The sequence below is a fragment of the Podarcis erhardii genome, assembly GCF_964252035.2.
Source record: "Podarcis erhardii genome assembly, chromosome: 8".
Lineage (NCBI taxonomy): Eukaryota > Metazoa > Chordata > Lepidosauria > Squamata > Lacertidae > Podarcis > Podarcis erhardii.
This window is the reverse complement of record NC_138499.1, coordinates 48970884-48980002: the sequence shown is the minus strand read 5'-3', so window position 1 is coordinate 48980002 and position 9119 is coordinate 48970884.

Here is a 9119-nt window from a genome sequence, read left to right as displayed (position 1 = left end):
CCTTTGGTTCAATCCAGCAAAGTTTTTCTTCTTAAACTGGTGTTTACTTAAACATATTTTTTTCTACCATTATAAAAAGAAGGAAAATTTAAAGCATGTTTTTACTTTCTCAGATTTTAATTTAAAATAAATTTGATAGTATATGACAATTATAACCCACCACTTTCGAATAATTCCTTATCAGCCTGTAGTTTTACTTCTTTTTGGATAGAGGTGTTTCATTCACCAGCAGTGCAACCCCTCTACATATCTGCTCAGATGTCCCACTGAGCTCAGGGAGACTTCAGGTAAGCGTGCATAGGAGTGCAGCCTAAAGTGATTTTAAAAAACAAACATCCTTTATTATATTGAATGTGACGCTCACCTAATTTAAAATTTAATTTTTATTACCTAGGTCCTGGTGTAATAATTGGGATAATAATTAAAGTGAAACGTTCTATTAGAATAAAAGTAAAGCCCAAAACATATGAATAATTCCTTGGAAGTCCATTTTGCAGTTCCAGAACAACAGTGTTTGGAAAATATCAAAGAAACAAACTACATAAACAGCAAGGGATGCTGGCTTTGATTTGACCATTTGGCACACCACAGTCTTTTTATTCTCAGAATTTATGGGATCAAGAGACCAACAGGAGAGATTAAAGAGGTTGTCAGCTGCTAAACTAATTAGTAATTATCACATGTTTCCACTGAGTCAGGACATTAAAGAATGTGCCTACTGAAACACTTATTACTAAATTAATAAGATGACTAATAATCAAATTGATGTATATGAAGTCTTATTCTTTTTAAGGCAGGCAGCCCAACCTGGATATGTTAGAGATGAGTGCTGATGATCATGGGATGGCTCACAACATTAATCTATATTGGGAAGCATTCTGAACCAACATTTGATTTGTGTTTTATTTCAAAACCAGGACAAAACTGTGCTCACAATATAACTAAAGCACCTATTGTAAGTTCCATGTTTTATATTATACAGTATTCCAGGGATTATGCCTAAAGCCAAAATCATATATAGTCAAAACACTTTGGTTGCAATGGTGGGTGGCCATTGCCAAAGTCTTTCCCCTAAGATGTTTGCCCCCTTTCCTTCCACTTTTTAATTCTTAAAAAAAAAAAAAAAAGATTAAGCGTGTAACGCTGAATGCACTCAAGTTAAATGCTTGTAAGCTGAGGGTCTACTGTATATATATGTATTTATATTATGTTTGTTTCCACCCTTAGATAATAGATTCCTCACAAGCCTAACTAATGGAGAAACAGATACATGGATATCCGAATAAATTTAGCTGTTGGGATCATTGGTGAATATTCCTTTCACCCCTGTTCTTTCCATACTTTTATTTGTAAACAGCATTCTTAAACTTTCATCGAACCTTTACCCCCATGGTAAGCAAATGAAATAGTCTTGCCTCCAGCACTCCACTCTACTATAAATTAGAGGATATAATGACACTATAAACAAAACCACAGTGGGGAGTAAATATTTGAGTCAATTTGAAACCTGCCTTTTCCTTCCTTTCTACGTGATTGAATCTATCTACCTTGCTGTGTAAATGACTAACACCACTGTTAAAAAGGGGGCATAAGAAAAGGCTTGCTGGATCAGACCTAAGACCCATCTAGTCCAGCATCTTGTTCTCATAGCAGCCAACCAGATACGCATGGAAAGTCCACAAGCAGGATTTGAATGCAACAGCACTCACCCCACGTGATTCCCAGCAACTGGTATTAAGAGATATCACGCGTCTGACCATGGAGGCAGAACAGAGCCATCATAGCTAGTAGTCTCTTTTAGCCGTATCCTCCAACCTGATCTGTAGATGTCTATGCCTGACTTGTCTCACAGTCCCTCCAAATATGCCCAATTTCACTTTGGGACCTTGTTGGACTTTGTCAGGTGTGTGTGCAGGAGCCAGGCCCTGTGACCAATAGGACTCTGTAGGACTGGGGCCTTCCTAAGTTTGTTCTGAAGAGGCAAGGCGCGGTCGCACAGGTGAGGCTGATTGGTAACTCACAGCACCTGGTGGCAAGAGCTGGGAAGGGATATAAGGTCAACATTTCCCTTCGGCTCTTTGCCACAGCAACACGCTTCCTGCCTTGCTGTATTTGGCTTCTTGTTTCCTGATCCTTGAACCTTGGCTTCTTAACTCCTTGCTTCCTGACCCTCGACTCTTGGCTTCCTGACTCCTGGCTTCTGGACCCCCGTTCCTGCTCCCACCCCACCATCTTTCCCCTAGTCCTGACATCCCCTGCCGGGACTTCAATCGCCCATGAACCGGACTGTGACAGACTTCTCAAATTTAGTCTTATGCATAAAGAGATGTTCTCCATGTCTATATATACCCCTCAACATGCTCATGCTCTTTTACTTAAGTCTTGCCAAGGACTACTTTTTCAGTTTAATAACAAGTTTATCGTAATGGCTCATCAAGAATGGATTCACATTCAAGATGCATCTACTGTGTAGCTTTAAATAAAGCTTCTGTTGATTGCCTACTTCCCAGGGCTCCCCAGGGATCTCTCTCTAAGAGAACTCTCAGTGACTCCAAAAGTCCAATTCCTTGGAGAAAGTCATGATATTTCAAATGAAAATATTTTTTCATTTGTCTTTTTAAGTATGTAGTTGAGACACAAATGTTGGGGGATTTAACAAAGCGTGAGTACCAAGTGAGGGAAACAAGGTCAAGGATGTCAAGTAGGGCAAAGTTAAGAAGAAAAGAGGTCAAGTTTCAAAACATTAAAACAAAGCAGAGTCAAGGTCAGGTTCCAATGAAGCAATGTCAAAACAAAGCAATTAAGAACCTGCATAGCTCCCATATGAAGGTAAGCTTGAAGAGTCATACAAGCAAGCTCAAATGTTGTTTCACCATCAGAGAAACTCAGACTGAGCTTTAAAAAGAACTGTAGCACCATCTAGGTACCTAGCTGAGCCTAGAATGAATGAGGCCTCTTAAGAGGACAAGCCAGCTTCTGTGACCATCAACTCAAACAACACAGGGGAGACTGTAGTCTGGAGACCTTGGAGTAAAAAAAATGACCATGTTGCCTTCTTGGACCAGAGAGATGCTGACAACATATATCTTTCATTTCCTCTTTCCCAAAGATGAGTCATCTGTCGGCTGGGATGGTGGGGGATGCTCACCAGCACATGCTGCCCCCCCACTCACTTAAAATGACTTTGTAACATCAAAGAGAAGAGACTGTGTTTCTGTCTTTGAAAATAGGTGTTCAGTATTATCAGTTTCTGATTATGCTTTGCTTAACGTAATCATCTTTCAATTTGGTTTTACTAATTGCTTCAGGTGAGTTAAATCCTGGTAGCCTCAGCTCCCATGGAGAAAATGGCAATGGCCATTCTGTCTATCACTAATCATAAAATTAGAAAGCCCGACTCACCATGGAAACACAAGGCTCTTGAACTAATCCATCAACCTTCAAAATACAGAAGCTAAATAAAAAACTACTGGTACAGCTGCTGCACCGAATAACAGTGGAGATAACAGGATCACACCACAGCAGGCAGACATTGGCAGTGAAATATAATTGTGTGTCACAGGAAGAAAATGGAAGCAGTTCTGGCATGAGATCAGATAATGCTCATTTAATTATGGGACCATCCCACCAGGAACTGCAAAGACTCAGTGTACTTACCCGGAGCTGAATTGCATTGCGGTTGGGGGTCACTGATGGACTGATTGCTGCACATACTGGCCCTGCAAGCCACAATGCTACTGCACACAGCGTGCATTGATCTTCTAAGAGGTCAAAACAGGGAAAGGTGGCACAGTTTATTTGTAGACCACTTCCCATCTTCATTCTGGAATTGTATCAAAGCACCAGAATGTATAGGAAGGTTCTTTCATTAAGAATGTCCTCTCAAAACAGTGGAGTTGTTGATGAATCTGCAGTAGCTTTGACAATGCAAAATACCTGAGTGATATTCCTGGGAAATTGCCTGAGAGGGTTTTTCATTCTGGGAAAGCATAGATCCATCTTAGTCCCATAACCTTCACCAACTTTACCTTCCTGAAGGAAGCCATCTGTCCCATTGCCAAACTGGTTCTGAAGTTTCTAGTCTGTCAGGTGTGCAGATCTCCTATCTCACACTTACACAAACACCTGTGTCAACTGCAAACGCCCCTCAGCACTCTGTCTTTTTCACACACTCACAAGAACATGAGAGACAATGTACTGTAGTAGTTAGAGTGGTGCCTAGGACTTGGAGAAACCTCACCTCCACACAAATCTCCACTCGGCCATGAAGCTTACCCCATAACCTTCAGCCACTCACTGTTTCTCAACCTGACCTTCCTCACATGGTTGTGAGAAGAACGATGTATGCTACTTTGAGCTCCTTGGAGCAAAGATGGGATATAAATGTAAGAATAAATAAATAAATATTAGTATGAAAAGAAGAAGAATGACTGAAGAATTTAGCATCTGATATCTGTGGGTTAGTAACTCACACTGGAAATGAGCAACAGTTATACTATTGGGTCAGGAACATCAGTTTTGTTTTCTATGCTCTATAAGAAGACTTCAGTGACATTTAATGCAAAGTCAAATTTTACTTTCTGTGTTCAAATTACTATTTCTCTACTTGGAAGTCTCATCACAGAATGTGGTTTATAAACTGCAAAGGGATGACATTGAGTTTAGGTGTCAAGCATGCAAATAACTGAAAACTGATGTTAACAACTGTGGAAATAAAATATTGTTTTTCATTCTTTTGTGGATCCTGAGTCTGATCCTCTTTGAGGTAAAATCAGCATAGCTTTTGCCACCTGTGAATCTTTGTACTACTACTATAGCTGTGATACTTTGCAGCTTTGCACCTATGAATATGGGTTAGTAATACACTGGGAGGGACCTGAGTTTCTAAATAACAATTTTGGACTGATGGGGAATAGTATTGTAAAGAATATTGAATTCATGAGCTAAAAGAGCATAGTTTTTTTATCTTAAGTTCCAGAGCCCTTGAAATTTTTATTATTTGAATCCTACGAAGAGAGACGGGAATCTCTGAATTACAGAATTTTATCATGTGAGTTTGAGAGTGAGTATAACAAAGAATCAAGTGGCACTGTTCCAGCTGAGAAGAAAATAAGTAGCTGCAAGAACAAACATATTGAAATAGCATGATGAGTCATCCACTGGGAATAAGGATCTCCAGAAATACTTGCAGTGCTAGGCAATAAAATTTCATTAACTTCAGAAAAGTCATGGTAGCAGTGGTGATGCTACAACCCTATTCACACATTCCTCCACAAGAAGCTCCCTCGGGCTGTCTTGGCAGTCTATGAAACATGGGCTAGAGTAGGCCTCCATTTGCTATCCATAAACTAGAGGGACAAGGATGTAGTGTCCTTAAGGGCAGAACAGATTTGGATTATTTTGTTTTGCAAAAGAACTCCACCTGCTGTCTTTGTCCAAGGGTGCGGCATTGTGATCAGTGAAAGCCTGCACAGTGCAAGAGGTTAGTCATGTAAGGAGGCAACATTAGATTATAACCTACACACGTAAGTTCTGTATGTATGGTCTGTTTCCTGGAGAAAAACAGAGAAACATAAAAAGAGCCCTGTTAAATAGACTAAAGGCCAATCTAGTCCAACATTGTATTCCCACAGGTGCCTATGTAAAGGCCGCAAGTGGGACATGGGTACAATAATACTTTCCCGCTCATGTTCCCTGGTTCTGCTTTTTATGGACTCCAGGTTCAAGTCAGACTTGCAAAGGACAGTCCTCAAACAGAAGATTCATTCCAATAAAGGACTGTCCTCTGGTGGACCTTCCAAATAAAGGTCTGTCCTTTGCAAAATAGGACACATGGTTATCCTAATGGAAGCATGTGGGGCAGGGAATTTCCAGGAGGCAAAACAGTGCCACTTATGGAAAGAGACTGGGACCAAGCCACCTGGGCCTTTTAAGATCAGCAACCTTATCATCAAGAATCAAGATTAACATCTGTCTTGAGTTTATGGAAGCAAACTGAGAGCTAGTGACGGTCTTTCAAAATATGGAAAATATGAACCCTGCAAACTAAGCCTTGTAAGGACCACTGGTTTCATAATTTCTGACAAAAAATATATAGCCATTTCTGTGCAGCCCCAGCTGATGCTCCATCTACTTGCTCCTTTGCCATTCACATCTGGTGCCAGAGAAACGGGAGAGAGATATACTAATTGTGTTCTTGCCATCCAGCTGCACAGCAAGGAAGCAGTTCAGTTGCGGCACCATGTGACAGATGCATGAGTGTATCACATGAGATGCCCAGCACTTGGCAATCCTGAGGAGACAAGTCACTTCCAAAAATAACTTGTTATAGCACTTTTGCAGCTATAAAAAGAGCTTTAATCATAATGACAGTCAAAGACATTCATGCGGAATTGTGCCCTCTCCGATCTTTACAAAAACAAAACAAAAGCACTCCTCACCTACGTCATTCAAAATGAACTATGGTGCCCTAACATTTCTTAATACTTTTCAAAGTGCACTGTATTCTGTTATCTAACTCAGCAGAACAATGTTTCTTCTGCATTTACAGGTGTGGATTGTTGTTGTTGTTTTTACCTCAGAAGATGATCATAGAAGTACTTGATATGGTCATTCTCGTTCCTGTCATGCTGGGCTCTGGGCTGGCCTCAGACTAGCTTTAGCCAGAAGACCCTGGTGAATAGATGGAGCCACTCTGCCCCAACTCTCGCACTGATAATGAACACCTTAGTATCTAGGGGGAGCGCTCACCAAACCTATCACCAGAGGTCACCCTGGAAAGACCCTTGGCAAGGGCATGACTCTGACTCACCTGTGGCCTTGTGCATCAGAGGAGAAGGCTGAATTGTCTCCCAGATCCAGAGGGTGTAGACAGCAGAAAGTCCAGGCTCAGGTGGATAAAGGAGTGTGGGCCTAAAAGCCCTAAATAATAGTATGAGAAAGGGGCTCCTTGGCAGCAAAGGGTTACTGGAAAGTAGTAGAGTTGCAGTTGATCCTGGGAAGCATCTGGGAGACCAGACTAAAGAAACCCTTGGGTGAGGGTCTGACGGCTGCTAGAACAGCACATGACTTTCAGCACCCAGATGCTTCTGAATCACCTTACCAATTCTGCCCTACCTTTTGACTTACCTCCTGTGCCACTGACCTACTGAAAGACCCCACCTCTTGAACTATGCTTGTTTATGGGCTGCCTTATTGTGCTGTGGCCATGGCTACATTTGGTCTCCCAGTGGCAGCATTCCTACAGGACAGGATGGTGAGGTCAGAGTGGTTTGGGGACACCAGATTGGCTTGGCAAGTGCATTGGAAGAACTCTAACCATGCCACCAACCTGCCCTGCTCCCCTCACTGTATCAGGCAGTGACACCTCTGTCAGGAGGCCAGGTCAGTGGCACTGTGCCCACCTCACCCATTGTTCTTTACCAGTGCCATCATGTTTCTGACTTCAGTCTGCTGCCAACCTGGATAGTGGGGAGGGGCAGTGTTGGCCCAGTCTCTGTCCAAAAATTGAGTCTTGGCCTGGGTGGAGCAGGACATATTATCCATATCCATAAATTATGAAGGATAATATCACAAAGTATATATATCAGAGTATTTCCTTGGGTTAAATAAATCTTATAGGTACAAACCTGTTACTACGCAATGGAATGAAGGCACACAATTAGTCCCAGGTAGAAGAAGGGCTCCTGTGGTTATGTCTGTCCTCTTGGGAGGACAAATGCACAGTAAATATTGTAGGAACACTTTGCAAATTACAAGAGCTGTATAAATGATCAATAGTTGTAGTACTAGCAATAGCAGAAAATGTTCCTTGTCACATTTTTCATCTGAGGCAGCTGACAATGACAGGGACAGCATCCGAGCTTCCTGCCAATATAGACCTGCCATTGCCAGCAGAAGCAAGACTGCTAGCGAGGCAGTTAACCCATCACCACCAGTGCTGGGTCTTCCTCTGTGAGTCTTTGAGGAAGTAAGTTTAAATGGGTTTCTATGTGTTCAAAGTCAAACAGCAATGGAGAGTGTTGCTTTAGGCTTCTCAGCTGTATATTGCAATGGCACCCTACTGTGGCTTTGCTTTTCAAATGAGTTCTTGAAAAGACTTGCAGAATCTGCTTCAAAATGGCATGTAGGCAGCTATTGTTTCGCTGCTTGAACATAGATTCAGTATGTTAGGTCCAGTGTTAGACCTTGTCCTCCCTACTAGTATACAGATGTTTTTCACACATATATCAGACACAAACCAACTGAACATAAAGAATGAAATATGACAGCCAGTGAGGCACAGTGGTTAGAGTTTGGTCTAGGAACTGGGAAACTATGATTCAAATTCCTGCTCTGAGCCTAGGTTACCTAAGAATTGTTTTGGGCTCTTGGGAGAAAAGGTAGGATATAAATGTAATAATTAATAAATAATTTTTAAAATACAGTGGTACCTCAGGTTAAGACCTTAATTTGTTCTGGAGGTCCGTTCTTAACCTGAGGCACCACTTTAGCTAATGGGGCGTCCTACTGCTGCCGCGCTGCTGCTGCACGATTTCTGTTCTCATCCTGAAGCAAAGTTCTTAACCCAAGGTACTATTTCTGGGTTAGCAGAGTCTGTAACCTGAAGCGTCTGTAACCGGAAGTACCACTGTAAGTTGGTCTCAGGCAAGACACATTGGCTTGTATCCAAAGTACTGCTATGTAACTGTCCCATCAGCACAATAATTTCTACTTGCAAAATGGAAGAGGAAATCTTCCTCTTCTTCTCCATGCCCCCCGCCCCCAGCTGCCCGGAACAGCTTTGAAGGGATGGGAGTAGGGGAACAAGATGAATGTCTTATTGCGCAAGCAAAGATCCTTGTATTGATGGGATGGTTGCTGCATGGGGTACAAACCATTAAAATGATTAAACTTGACTAGCACATAATGTCACTCCATATATTCCTCGTGAAAACTTGAAAGGATCAAATATCCTATTGATAGAGTGAAATACATTCCACAATCATTCCTCTAGACCACAGCTTGTGGATCAAAGTCAAGACTACTCAGTAAACTCCATAAACAACCACAGCTGGTAAATTCCTCAGTTGCTCTAAATAGGATGCTATAGAATGCTACTGGTATAACAGAAAGCTTCA